Source organism: Lolium rigidum, chromosome 2 (genome assembly GCF_022539505.1).
Source record: "Lolium rigidum isolate FL_2022 chromosome 2, APGP_CSIRO_Lrig_0.1, whole genome shotgun sequence".
NCBI lineage: Eukaryota > Viridiplantae > Streptophyta > Magnoliopsida > Poales > Poaceae > Lolium > Lolium rigidum.
Window position 1 is genome coordinate 264,511,889 of NC_061509.1, and position 15,140 is coordinate 264,527,028.

General features: G+C 42.4%; 1 pseudogene; it reads left to right on the forward strand.

Moving 5' to 3' along the window:
* Window positions 1–2,544: 2,544 nt before the first annotated feature.
* On the forward strand, window positions 2,545–4,721 carry LOC124689129 (annotated as a pseudogene).
* Window positions 4,722–15,140: the final 10,419 nt, after the last annotated feature.

Genomic DNA, 15,140 nt, shown 5'->3' on the forward strand with positions numbered 1-15,140 from the left:
GCAACCATTGTCCTTGAGGCCGTAGCATCGCAAGATTTGTGGATTTGGCACTGTTTTTTTGGTTTGCCGGAGACACTCAATGACATCAACGTCCTGCAAAGGTCTCCTTTGTTTGCTAAATTAGCAAAAGGGGAAGCACTCACTTGCAACTACAAGGTCATGAACAATGAGCAGGGGCGGAGCTAGCAATATGGCAAGGTTTGGCGACCGCCATACCTAAAATTTTGCGTTAATACTAGGTATATATATGCGTTACTGCGTTAGGTTCAGGTTCTGTACTTCTGTTCAGGCTGTTCAGGCTTGTTTGCATGACTCCATCGATGGGCATCCATAGAAGTCGGAAACAACGGACCCCTCACGTGAAAAGAATCGTTGGCTTGGCTCAGTCCCGTATTGGGCCTTGTAATTGTTGGGCCTGGTAGCCATCGGTACAGGTGTACAGCACAGGGGCATCACGATTCACGACTTCACGTCTCGGAAACAACTGATCTATACAGGATTCTTCCCGAGCCGATCGGGCGATCGGCAACTTCCCTGTTTGGCGGAAACCCTCGCCTCGCCGAGTCGCGAAGTGGTGAACCTACCGAGCGCAAGAACCGCGGCCGCTGGCAAATGAGAGATCCTAGGCAAGGACCTGCAAAGCTGCAAGGCAGCTAGGAGGACTAGGAGAATAAGGATATGGCGTTGAAGAAGAACACCAAATTCAGAACGTAAGGTATTGGATTTTGGAACTGAAAGTGCACTTCAAATTCTGAAACTAATCTTGCTGTTGACTAAAATAAATAAGCTCGAGTGTATAAAGTACGTAGTACTCTCTAGTCTGAATGATTAATTAACTGATTAGTTGCCTGGTTTTCTCAATGATAAATTGATTGGTTTTATGTTGGCTCCCGTTATTTTGTTGAATTGATGTACCGATATAAAGAGCCTCTTTGCCAATATTTATCTTGTGAAGTCTTGCATTTTTTTTCTTTATCGACTCCGCCACACCATAAATTTATTCCTGCCTCCGCCACTGACAATGAGTACACAATGGGCTATTACCTAGCCGATGGCATCTATACTGATTGGGCAACTTTTGTTAAGTCTTTCAAGGATCCCCAAGATAGAATAGAAGCTGAATTTGCCAAGGCTCAAGAAGCAGCTCGCAAGAACATTGAGAGAGCTTTTGGTGTTTTGCAAGCAAGGTTTGCCATTGTTCGTGGCCCAGCCAGATTTTGGGACAAGAAAACCCTTGTCAACATCATGACATGTTGTGTGATTCTTCACAACATGATCATCGAGGATGAAAGAGACTTGAGCTTGCCCTGCTTCTATGACAATGTTGGCACCCGAGTGGAACCCCAACGCAATCCGGATCGCATTCAAGCTTTCCTTGAGGCACATCGGCAGATTGAGAATTCCACTACCCATGCCCAGCTCGTCTATGATCTGAAGATGCACCACTGGCAGCGACATGGCCGTCGCCTTTGATCCTACCATTCCATTCATTTGCTTGTCACATGTATCATTGTTGAGACATTTGTGCATTTGTCCAATTTTCCCGAAGTTGTTGTAATTTGGTTGAGACATTTTACATTTGTACAATTTTCCCAAAACTGTTGTAATAATTTGGTTCAGACAATTATTTATGTGTTGTAATAATTTGGATGATTATTTGATTAATTAAGATACATTGTTCTATGTGTTGCATTTGAAAAACCCTGGTTTTACGGGTTCGGAACCCGCAGACGCAGAACAGAGCCCGTAACGAAAACTGAAAAACAGATCTGTTTTTCAGTTTTCGTTACGGGCTCTGTTCTGCGCCTGCCATTTTCCGGCCTGTAAACACGAGTTCGGTGCACTGAACTCGGGTTTTTCGGTTCGCGTTTTTACGGGCTCTGTTAGAGATGCTCTTAGGCTGGTCATAGTGCATAGTATCATATTGTAGTATTATGCATACGATACTTGTGTATGATACTATCATTATAGTGGGAGGTATTATAGAGTAGTATCATAATCTTCTACATTTATTGTTTTGTAGAATCTCAATACGAAATGTGTGTACAAGATCTATTTAGCATTAGCTTTTCTCGTAACGTGCGCTATGATACAGTATCCACCTATGTTATTCTAATCTTATCTCTCCTCATTAATTAGATGCCACATCAGCATTTTTGTTGCCTAAGATGCATGATACTACCTAAGATACTAGCACTATGGCCAGCCTTAGCAAATACTACCCGGTACATATGCTACTAGGTGGGTCCATGTCCTATGGTTGGATGGGATTTCCCAAAATCTTTGTATACTGCTAGTAAGCAAATCACAACGTCCAAATCTTTTCCCACATTAATTAGTATGTCAAAATCTTTGTCATAAAGGGGAGGCAATAAATTGTACAAGTATAATTGTAGTATCTAATACAATAAATACCATATTTTTTACGATCCTCCACTCATCAATGCAATTTATATCTCTCTCTTTAATGACTTCGTAAGACCTTATAAATATGGTGGCATACATACTAGAAACTGAAACTTCCATATTTTCACTATGAAAGAAATGAAAGAAAAGCTACCGGTTAGAATGACAGCTCTCTTGTCATTTGTTATTCTAGCCATTGGAGGAAAAGAAGTTGCATGTTTAAAACAAGGGGAAGATACTAGCAGGGCCCATATGAATCATCAAGTTAATAAGACAATTCTCGTATGTACATGTATTCATCTTATTTTATATGTATATATATCCTCATTATTGTGAATCTTAATCTGAGGAAACATCAAAATAGGCTGAAGGCGGAGATGTATATGATTGCATTGGTGTGGATGTGCAACCAGCATTTAACCACCCATTACTGAGAGCCCACACAATTCAGGTAAGAAGATATTATCATGAAGATATGATTACTTTCATGTTGTGGCTACACATATATGAGTATAGTATCATTGTGGTTTGCTCCTTAAATAGATGGAACCAAGTTCTCTCCCACTGAGTACATATGTAGAATCTCCATCGACGCATTCCATGCCACAAGCACAATTGCCTATCATTGACTGCCCGACAGGAACAATTCCAATATTGCGTAGCAATAGAATGGACCACATGGCGGTGAAAACTATTGACGCAGTGATAGGCAAGGACCTTCAAGAAGATGTAAGTATTCAATTTTTTCTTATAGGTTTGGACTGATCTATTAATTTAGATAGATTATAATTTTTTTATGAGAAGCTATTGAATGCACAAGAGTTGTAGATCATAGTTTGCTCCCAACAACTTTGTAGGATAGTATTCAATGGAAATTCATCCTTGAGGTGAAATACTTCTTCAAAGCACAAATAAGTATATGGAACCGAGAATTTTGTAAACTAGAGCCTTAGAGATCCTTTTAAACTTTCAGATTATGTTTGCCACTAATGCGGACGAAAAATAGATTTTTTTCTTTCTACCATGTTCTGCTCACTTTTTTTTTATAAATGTTTGGTTTATATATTGACCATAGTATATGACATGAATTGATATTCATTAAATATTCTTCACGTTACCTTATCAGAGTGTGTAGTCATTAGTCTTTTCACTGAAAAGTAGCAATTCTTTTGGATAGGGTGCAGGAATCGAATATAAGGATGAGCTATATGGAACACGGGCAAAAATAAATGTTTATGCTCCAAAAGTGAAGACGAATAGTAAGGATTTCAGTGCATCAAGCATACAAATGAATGGGGGGCCAAAACCGAGCCTTCGAGATGCGATAGGTGCCGGTTCTTTGGTATATCCAAGATATAGTGGTGACAGCTTTGCTAGATTTCATGTTTTCTGGGTAAGCCATGTCTATCATTTGGATGCACATTTTCGTACGAACCATAAACTCATATTATTTGTTATTGACATGGAATACATTTGATAAAGGATTATGGTGTACCAACAAATAGTTGCCTCAATCATGATTGCCCTGGTTTCGTGCAAGTTAGCCGAAGTGTTGGCCTCGGAGGAAGAATAAACCCAATATCTGCCTATAATGGACCACAGTATGTAATAGATGTTCTTATATTTAAGGTATTTTTATTTCAAATATTCAATGTAAATTATATTTTTTTATTATATCAAATATACAAGTTTTCGTTTTCATGCAAAGTTGACAATTCAAAAGGCATTTCTTTAGCCAATTAGCAATTAACATGCCATTGGATAATTTAAAGTCTCCCGCTTTCTATTCATTATTCGAATACGAGAGTCAAAAATATGTCTCCCGCTTTCTATTCATTATCTTTTAAAAACTATAGGTATAATGGTACCACATCAGACATATTTTATTGTCAATTCGTTTCAATTTTGGTAAAGCATTTACCATGCAACCCTGATTTATTTTAGGATCCAAAGACTAAAAACTGGTGGGTATCTTATGGTAAAAAAAATACACCAATTGGATATTGGCCAAGCTCAATTTTCCAATACATGAAGGACACGTGTGATTTCGCATTTTGGGGTGGATATGTTCAAGGTCCAACAGCATCGACAAACTCTCCACAAATTGGCAGCGGTCATTTTGCTTCGAAGGCTTTGGAAAAGCATCTTTTCTGAAAAATATCCAAATTGTAGATAAGAACAATAATCTTGTTACTCCAAATGTTCATAGAGCCTATCCAGGCAGTACCAATTCTTCCAAATATACTTCATCTAATTATGAAGTCAATAACTATGGTATCCATGTGTACTATGGTGGACCCGGTGATTTAGTGTGAGAATATATAGAGCGAATTTAAATGAAGTTTTTTTAGGGTGAAATATTTTTTTATTTTTTATAACCTTGCACAATTGTCTAGTTGGACATGTAATTGATGGAAATTGCACTTTGAAAATAGATGACAACGCACGGAGTATAGGACACACATTCGATCCTTGAAACACTATATGAACATTTTAATGCACGCTACCCAAAACAAAGTTGACTAGCTAATTAGAAAAACTAGACAAAAAAACGTTAAAGCATGATCAAATCCTACTAGCTAATCTACAACTGGAGCCCAAACGTACACGCCTCCATAGCTGAAAGGGCAAACTGAGCGTCTAGAAGGTGGTTGCATACGCGCTACGCAATTTTTTTGTTCTTCCATTTTTATGGCAGAAGCGGGAAAATAAAAGTGACAACTTAGAAATTAGAGATAGCATATATGAGGTGATGCAAAAAAATGAAATGGAAAAAAGTAAAAGAGCGTGAAGAAGAGGAAGTGGTACAACTGGGGAGCAAGCGAAGATGTGACTCGATATGTTTCCCGTAGTTCCTTCCACAAGAGAAAGTATGTCTATGTTGAGGGGGTGTGACACCATAAAGGTGCCAAATGCCACAAAGGTGTTATCATATTCCTTGTGAGCATACCACAAAGGCCTACCTACCTCTCCCCTAAGTAAGGCCGGTTGAGACGGCTAACTTCCATACAACGTTGGGGCACAACTCCACAAAGGACACATAGGCTCCCAACGACATCATGCCCTCAACAACAAGGACCGCCACAAAGAAGATCTAGGGTTTCCAACTCCACAAAAGAAAATTAGGGGAATCACGAAATTTCTTGGGTAGATAGGTAGACCTAGCTCTCGTCCTTCGATTCCAAAAGTTAGGTGTGATTTTATTAGCTAGGGAGGGAGATCCACGCGGTTAAAGTTCAAGAACTATGGAGGAGAGGGAGTATTTTTGCTAGTCAAATCTAATCTTAGGATGAAGAAGTCTCCCCCATTTGTAGCCCGTAAAGAAGATGTAGCCCATACAAAAGATCTAATTTGGTTTGCTAGTTGAAGAACTGAAAGAAGATTGTATCTGAGGGTCTCAACAAGTAGGACATTCAAGGAGATATCTAGTGTGACCACTACCTTGCCGAGACCCTTTAGCTTTGAGCGTTTCTTGTCACCGTAGGAAACCGTGTTGTTGCATGACCTCACTTCGGTAACTAAGTCCTTGCTTCAGGTCATATGGTTGATGGCACCGCTATAAAGCACCCTATTTTTGCGCTGCCTAAAGTGAAGTCATCAATGACTTTGTCCATAAGGCACCATGGAGAGTAGGCCATGAGGTTCTCATTCAGAGTATCAAAGACATGGATAGTGGGAGTGGTAATGGCAATGACGGCGAACCCCTCATCCTCCTTGGTGAATTTCTTCTCATCATCCTCATCGTCGGATGAGTACTCTTCATGTGACACGAAAGGGATTTCCTGTATTCGATGCTCTTGTTGCAGTACTTGGTGCAGTCTTTGGAGAGGGATTTGGACCTATCCTTGCGGATAAGCCTTCTACCATGGTCTTCCATTTTATCGAAGTGACAATCTGCGACAAAGTGGTTCTTGTCTCTGCAATTGTAGCGCGTCCTTGCCTTTTGCACTTCTATTGGTGCACTTGAGAAGCTTCTTGAGGAGTCGTGATGAGAGTATCTTGAGTTGTCCCTTGGTGAATAGTCTCTTTTTCTTGGGCCTCTTTCCGTGTTGCTTCCCCAAAACTTCTTGGCCGCAAGAGCTATGTGCTCGTGTTAGCAATACTTGATATCTTCAGGAGCCCAAACCATGGGGTCATCATCACTCTCACTATCCTCGATCGTAGCGTTGAGGATGATCGAGATTGGACTTACGGGCTTTGTGAGCACGAGCCATGGACCCCCACAAAGGAGATCTAGGGTTTCCAAATCCACTAATGAAAAGTAGGGAATCACAAAATTTCTTGGGTAGATAGGTAGATCTAGCCCTCCTCCTGCGATTCCCAAATTTTGGTGTGATTTGATTGGCTGGGGAGGTAGATCCACGTGACTGAAGCTCAAGAACTATGGAGGAGAGAGAGAGTGTTCTTCATATTGGTTAGATATAATGTGAGGAGGAAGAAGGCTCCCCATTTTATAGCATGTACAGAAGATGTAGCCATTGCAGGGTCAAAGGGCATGGACATGGGTGATCCATATTTATGAAAGCCCGGATGATCCGACCTTGGTGATGTTGAAGACGGGGGCGGATGATCCGACCACCCCGGATATTCGGGAATTTCCGGGGGACCAGATGGAGTTTTCCTCCGACATGGCGTCTGGGAGGTGGCTAACATTTGGTGTGGGGCTTGATGTAAAAATCATCCCACGGCTGGATGAAATTTACATCCGCCCCGGCCTTTGCGATCTAGCCAACTTACGGCATTGGGGATGAAATTAAAAAGCATCGGGGGTGGATGGAAATACCATCCGCCCCGCACTTTTTTAGCACATGTGTTAGCTCTGGGTGCATTCCTGGGGTTCCTCGTTGACTGGTACCGGATGGTACAATCTTCTTCTTTCATCACATCTCCTCGCAAGTTCTGGTCCTCTTTCATCACATCTCCTCACAAGTTCTAATCCACCATTACCAAAGATCAAACATCCAACAATTTAACTATATGATGAACTTTGGAAAAAGGTGGGTCATCATCCGCAATACTAAAATTTAATCCTACAAACTTGAGCACACATGGTAAAATTACATTCACGTGTTGTTAACAAATACACAAAACAATAAAGATAGAGCTTCAATAGCCCTCCACTATCACGAAGATGACGTTCTCCCATCAAATTTGATAATAATACTACGTTAATACTCATAATTGTAAGAAACTAGTTGAATGCATGTGCCTTGGCAAGGTCACTAACTTATAAACATGCAGATGCATGTTCATCATTTAGCAGTAATTCATCCTGGAATCTAAAGGGGTGCTTATAAACATGTAAATACATATTTTTCTTATGTAAATCGCAATAAAAAAACTTGCTACAGAATGAGGGATAAAGTAATGAACAAGTTCTTATATCATTACTTGTCTTGTAAAACATTTACAAACCTGACAAGAATGATTGTCTTAATATGTGAATCTTGGTAAGAAAACACCCAAACGCCAGGAGAGACCAGCAAAAATCATTAAAGGGAGAAACATAGTATTTAATGGAAAATAAATTTCCATACAAAAATGTGAGCTTTGAGAATTTTATCCCCAATCTTCACTTTAAACGTGCACGCGCAATGCGTGTCTTCATCCCATTCAATATAGATTAACAAAACCATATTACAGGTCTATTAATAAAATTAAGTTAACCCCATTTCTGCTAAAACTATTTTCCAATACATGACCCTAATATTATATCCACAAAATGGTCGAGGGGAAATAACAATGCTCGGTCGCTTTTATACATATGTTCATATAGACCAAATAAAATGTTAGTCGAGACATACTAATTTCTTAAATTGCAAAAGTTGTAATGTTTGTTCTTGGAATTCGAAAAAATACGAAACCGTACAAGATCTTAGCCTTAATTCAACAATCCTTAGTATTGAGTAACACTTAACTAATTCTCAGTCTTCTGAGAATTAGTAATCCGTGTAAATAATATTCAATCAAATCTAGTATGTTTCAATCTTTTAATAAAGCTAGAAGGAGAAATACGGCATATCTATATAGGATACTTCTAAGAGAATATCTACTTGAGTTATACCATTTCTTACCCCTCTTTTCTCTTCTTAATTTTACGACCATTTTAAAAGAGGGGGAAATAGTCAACCAACCTCAAAATTCCATCTCCCGATACAAGAAGTGGAGGGGTAGTGAATGTACAGGAACCTCAGCGGTTTCTTGCTTTTCAGCACATCACCTTAATTAAGGATAATGACCTGATGCATCTACAGATGAAAGTAAATAAACTTAACTTGGTAATTACCTGACGGATCAGAATGAAATATGTACGCTAGTTTTGCATTATGATGTTCAATTTATATATCTTTATCCAGTTACCATCCTCATCAACTTGGCAAGTGCAAATGACGTACAGAGTTTGGAAAGAAATCACTAGAACTTAACCATACTTGGTACACAAACATCGAGCGCAATATGGATCACAACAACGTCTGAGATTACAAACTTCTAGGAGTGAACATCGGACCTTTAAAAAAGAGCACCAGCACGGCTTTTCGTTCCACCAAATTATGAGCCGTACTTTTTTCCTTTTTCCCCATCAAGAAAAAAAACTGATATCATATCCACCTGCCAACTTATATCTCGACTAATGCCGATGTGGGTCTTCTCCACTTGTAGGGCATCCTCTATCCACACCTAGACGTTGTCTTTTAAATTTGAAGAACTTTATTCTTTTACACTATACAATTAAATAATACGAAATCAAGTAAATATGCATCTACCTAGATGGTTTAATTTTACATGAGAAACAAGGAACAACCTATAAGCTACAGAAGTTTAGAACAGCAAATATGTTCTTTCCGGAAACAATCAACTACTAATAACTCAATTGACTGGGGACACCTTCTGTGTTACCACTTCAAAAGTTTAAATCAACATAACAATGGTAAAAATAACTTCGTGGTATAGTCCTATGTCGCTAGATTGATGAGAGAAATAAGAAACCAATAATTGAAAACTTTCCTAAAGTAGCAACGTTCAAGGTTAATATCAATAGGTACACCTATAACACAGGGTGACTTGGGGATGTATCAGGTGGAAATGGCTCAACTCTGCAAATCTGAAAATGTTCCTTGTTGTCTATTCGATCATGTACCAATGGCCTTGATGTCCCTGAACAACCTCCCACGTCTGGACTGTACATTTTGCAAGAAAACACCCGCAGACCATACTGCAATTTACATAGAACCCCTCCTGAGCAGTTCAACCTCTGAAAGTCTGAATCGTCCTCGCTTGTGCTCATTTTACCACACATCAATTCCAGATCTGCACCAACAATGAACCATGTAATTTATTTACATTTCTCAGAACAAATGCTAAGAACAAAGTAAAAAAAATCTCCACACATACTGGAACTAGATCAAAAGAAAATTTGTATTGTACCAGTTTGGCATTGGAGATCGAAAGAACTTTGTACAAGCCTTTGATCCGTCTCAAACGTATCTATAATTTTTGATGCTCCATGCTTGTTTTACACAAATTCATATATGTTTTGCTTACACTTTGTTGCATTTTTATATGATTTCCGGCACTAACCTATTAATAAGACGCCACAGTGTCAGTTCCCTGTTTTCTGCTGTTTTTGTATTTCAGAAAAGTTGTACAGGAAATATTCTCGGAATTGGACGAAACAAAAGCCGAAGTCAATACTTTACTGAAACGAAGACGAAACGAAGAGGCTTAGCAGGTCGGCCAGACCACCCCTAGGCGTGGCCTGGACCTGACCTGCTCCTAAGGTAGGTCTGGGCCCACCAGGCACCCAACCGACCTCAATCCTCCGCCTATTTATACATCTTCTCGGGAAAAAACCCTGGATACCCGAGCCTCCATCCACGAAAGTTCCGTCGCGGCCACCATCTCCGAACCCATCTCGGGGGGTTCTGAAGCTATTCCCGGCACCCTGCCGGAGGGGTAAATCATCGTCGCAGGCATCTACATCACCATGCCCGTCTCCGAAGTGATGCGTGAGTAGTTCATCCCTGGACTATGGGTCTATAGGACTTGCTGGATGGTTGTCTTCTCCACCTTATGCTTCATGTATCGATCTTGTGAGCTACCCTACATGATCAAGATCATCTTTATGTAATCATATATGTTTGGTTTGCTGGGATCCGATGAATGTTGAATACTATGTCACTACAAGGAAAACAGCTACTGCCGGCGCACCTCAGCCCGCCGGTGTGAACGGGCCGGTGATAACTGGCCACTGCCAGCGCACCACGCTGTGCGCCGGCGGTAGGTCAGTTACTGCCGGCGCACCAGCCCAACTTCGCCGGCAAAGGGCTTGTTCCACCGGCGCACTTGCCGCTGCGCCGGAAGTAGGGCTGCCAGCACTGGCGCGCGCCATGTGCGCCGGCAGAAGGGGTGCGTCGGTAGTACTATTCGAAAATTCAATTTTGGCGCTTTTTTCCAGCATATTACAATTCATATTTGCATATTTATACAGCAGTATATATTTACAACGCAGTTCATATTTATAGAGCAGTACATGCAATATGAGAAGCACATAGAGAGCCAAGTCTCATTTCGGTATCAATACGCAAATACGCAATTCATTTTTCGAAATGTTGATTCATACAACACATGTGCATATGCAACATCGAACGACGAAGTTTCACAAAGTTACAAGTCTCGGTACATAGTCATCAGAAGTGTCGTCATACACCTCACAATGTAGCTACTAACCTAAACTACAATCACATAGAACATGACCAACATGGTCACGATGAGCATCATCACGAAGGCCATGGTCTTCATCCGGTTCCTCCTCATGTCCCTCACCTCTCCCGCTAGACAATGCGCGTATCTTCCTTCCGCCTCCACCCTAGTGGGGTATCCCTTGTAGCTGTTACCGCTGAAGCGGTGCACCTATCTCCGACAGTCCTCCCAGTCGTCGTAGACTCCAGGAACCCTCCCCTTGTACACGACATATGTCGTCGGCATCTCTATGCACAAGACAAATAAAACGTTGGTACCAATGCAATTAACAAGTGCCAACTCAAATAAGAGACAAGTTGTGTGAACTAAATAGCATGTGCCTCATACTTTGTTGGTCGAAATAAATATTAACATACAGGGATGGGGTCAGCGAGGCTAGGTAGGATGCACAATAGACTGATATTTGTGGCCATCACACCAAGCCTCACTGGCCCCACCCCGGAGTGTACAAGTGACCAAACATTCTAATCATCGGCCAATGCAATTAAGAAGTGCCAACTCAAATAAAAGACAAGTAGTACGTATTAAATAGCGTGCCTCATACTTTGTCGGTCGAAACAAATATTAACATCCAGGGATGGAGTCAGTGAGGCTAGGTAGGATGCACAATAGATTGATATTTCTGGCCATCACACCAAGGCTCACTGGCTCCACCCCCGAGTGTACGAGTGACCAAACATTCTAATCATCGGCAAACTCCAAATACGAGGCAAGTAAGGGGTCGAGTAAATGCAAATAATGATTAAGGTAAACACGCCATAATCTAGAAGTATATAGCAAGTAAATGTAATTATAGACGCAGGTTCACATGCACATATGATGGCGTGTATTTCACACGTTCGTTGGGCAACCCCAAGAGGAAGGTATGATGCGCACAGCAGCAAGTTTTCCCTCAGAAAGAAACCAAGGTTTATCGAACCAGGAGGAGCCAAGAAGCACGTTGAAGGTTGATGGCGGCGGGATGTAGTGCGGCGCAACACCGGAGATTCCGGCGCCAACGTGGAACCTGCACAACACAACCAAGCTACTTTGCCCCAACGAAACGAGTGAGGTTGTCAATCTCACCGGCTTGCTCGTAACAAAGGATTAACCGTATTGTGTGGAAGATGATTGTTTGCAGAGAAAACAGTAAAAACAAGTATTGCAGTAGATTGTATTTCAGTAAAGAGAATTGGACCGGGGTCCACAGTTCACTAGAGGTGTCTCTCCCATAAGACGAACAGCATGTTGGGTGAACAAATTACAGTTGGGCAATTGACAAATAAAGAGAGCATGACAATGCACATACATATCATGATGAGTATAGTGAGATTTAATTGGGCATTACGAAAAAGTACATAGACCGCCATCCAACTGCATCTATGCCTAAAAAGTCCACCTTCAGGTTATCATCCGAACCCCCTCCAGTATTAAGTTGCAAAGCAACAGACAATTGCATTAAGTATGGTGCGTAATGTAATCAACAACTACATCCTTAGACATAGCATCAATGTTTTATCCCTAGTGGCAACAAGCACAACACAACCTTAGAACTTTCGTCACCGTCCCGTGTGTCAATGCAGGCATGAACCCACTATCGAGCATAAGTACTCCCTCTTGGAGTTAAAAGTAAAAACTTGGCCAAAGCCTCTACTAGAAACGGAGAGCATGCAAGATCATAAACAACACATAAGCATAACTTTGATAATCAACATAACAAGTATTCTCTATTCATCGGATCCCAACAAACGCAACATATAGAATTACATATAGATGATCTTGATCATGATAGGCAGCTCACAAGATCCGACAATGATAGCACAATGGGGAGAAGACAACCATCTAGCTACTGCTATGGACCCATAGTCCAGGGGTAGACTACTCACTCATCACTCCGGAGGCGACCATGGCGGTGTAGAGTCCTCCGGGAGATGATTCCCCTCTCCCGGCAGGGTGCCGGAGGCGATCTCCGGGATCCCCCGAGATGGGATCGGCGGCGACGGCGTCTCAGTAATGTTTTCCGTATCGTGGCTCTCGGTACTGGGGGTTTCGTCACGGAGGCTTTAAGTAGGCGGAAGGGCAAGTCGAGAGGCGGCACGGGGGCCCCACACCACAGGGCCGCGCGGCCAAGGGGGGGGGGCCGCGCCGCCCTAGGGTTTGGCTCCCCCGTGGCCCCTCTTCGTCTCTCCTTCGGACTTCTGGAAGCTTCGTGAGAAAATAGGCCTCTGGGCTTTTATTTCGTCCAATTCCGAGAATATTTCTTTACTAGGATTTCTGAAACCAAAAACAGCAGAAAACGAGCAATCGGCACTTCGGCATCTTGTTAATAGGTTAGTTCCAGAAAATGCACGAATATGACATAAAGTGTGCATAAAACATGTAGATAACATCAATAATGTGGCATGGAACACAAGAAATTATCGATACGTTGGAGACGTATCAACATACATACAACTAAATAAAAGCGACAAGTCGATCGGGCTGGAATATATATAAATTACACTACGGAAGTTCATGGACATATCGTTCAAGCTTAAGCAAAAGAGTTGCCGTCGTAGGATCAGGCCGTAGGCTTCTTAGGGGGGAATGGAAGGCAGACCTTCAGCGTGTTGAATGGCCTCTCATCACGCGACATCACCAAGCGGAGTTCTATCTCGTCATTAGGAGGTAGACCGTAGTCGTAGAAGAATGCGCCAGACCTATTGTTGACATCGTGCAGGATTATCGTGCAAATCAACTGCTGGATGCGACCCCAGTTCTCTCTCAGCAGTCTATCAGGGACATCCGCCATGTTTGCAAACCTGTTTCTGAGACTCTCTGGCAGCAACATGTCATCTGCGTACTTTATATACTCCTGCATCTGAAGGATGGCGTAACACGCGTCCATCCCATTGTCTTCCGCCGACTGCTTGAGGCAGGGGAAGTTGGTTGTGTGGGTTAAGACCAAGCCTCCTCAGGATTTCATCTCTACTTTGAGGGGGCCTGCCTTGTTGGCGAAGCCGGTGAGAGCATCATTGAGAAGGGCCTTGATGTGGACGTAGTCTTTCTTCTTGTCCCTACCAGAGTCGAGATACATTGCATGCGAGTGTTGCGGGTGCACGACGATGAGGGTGCAGAACTTGTCTCTGCGGAGAACACACGGATTAACCTTTGCAATTGCAAATGGAGATATAGGATAGAACGGTAATGGGGACTAGCGAGTGATTACTTACTCAGGGAAGTAAGGAATGAGAATGCCGCTCCTTTTAATGTTCGCCAGCATGAAATCCTCGACCTGCTTGATGGCAATCGCCCGATCCCCAGTGTTGCAGATGATGCTCTCCCGCATATAGAAGGGGTCCATTATCGCGATGCCCGGCATCCCCTCCTTAACAATCTGGGAAGACATGCTAAGAGCAACTAGCCGAACCACTGTAAAGTGGAGCATTCTCATGCGAAAGACGTCGAAGATGTCATTGAACCTGACGAAGCACAAGTCCGCGGGGTACTTTTCGACGAAGTTCATGCCAGTTGGCACCCTCGCCACGAACAAAGGGTAACCAGGTTCTTTTGCATTGAGAAGCTGCTTCTCCACATACTGGATAGAGTTATGCAAGCTCCTCACATCTGGGGTGAGTTTCTGGAGGACATGCTCCGGCAGCATCGGTTCACCAATCCAATGCTCAGGCCGCCAATTGTTTGGCAACTTGTCAAGGTGTCGGACCGTGTCCTTGGATTTGGCCGCCTCCTTGGCTTTGGCGTCCTTCTTTGCTGGCCTCTTCCGCTTCTTGGGATGTACTACTGGACCATCCATCGCCGTATTGGCCGTAGCACGGACTGTGTTTGGGCTCAACATGTTTTTGGCAGCGGCGGTGGCGGCCTCCTCATGCGTTTCCTCCTCAGCTGTTTCTTGAGAGTCGAACAGCTTCTTGGAGCACAGATATTTCGTGGTCGCCGCGCTCGGATCCACCGGGGCAACTTGTGAAGACGTAGGAATTTCCCATTGGAAGTCATCA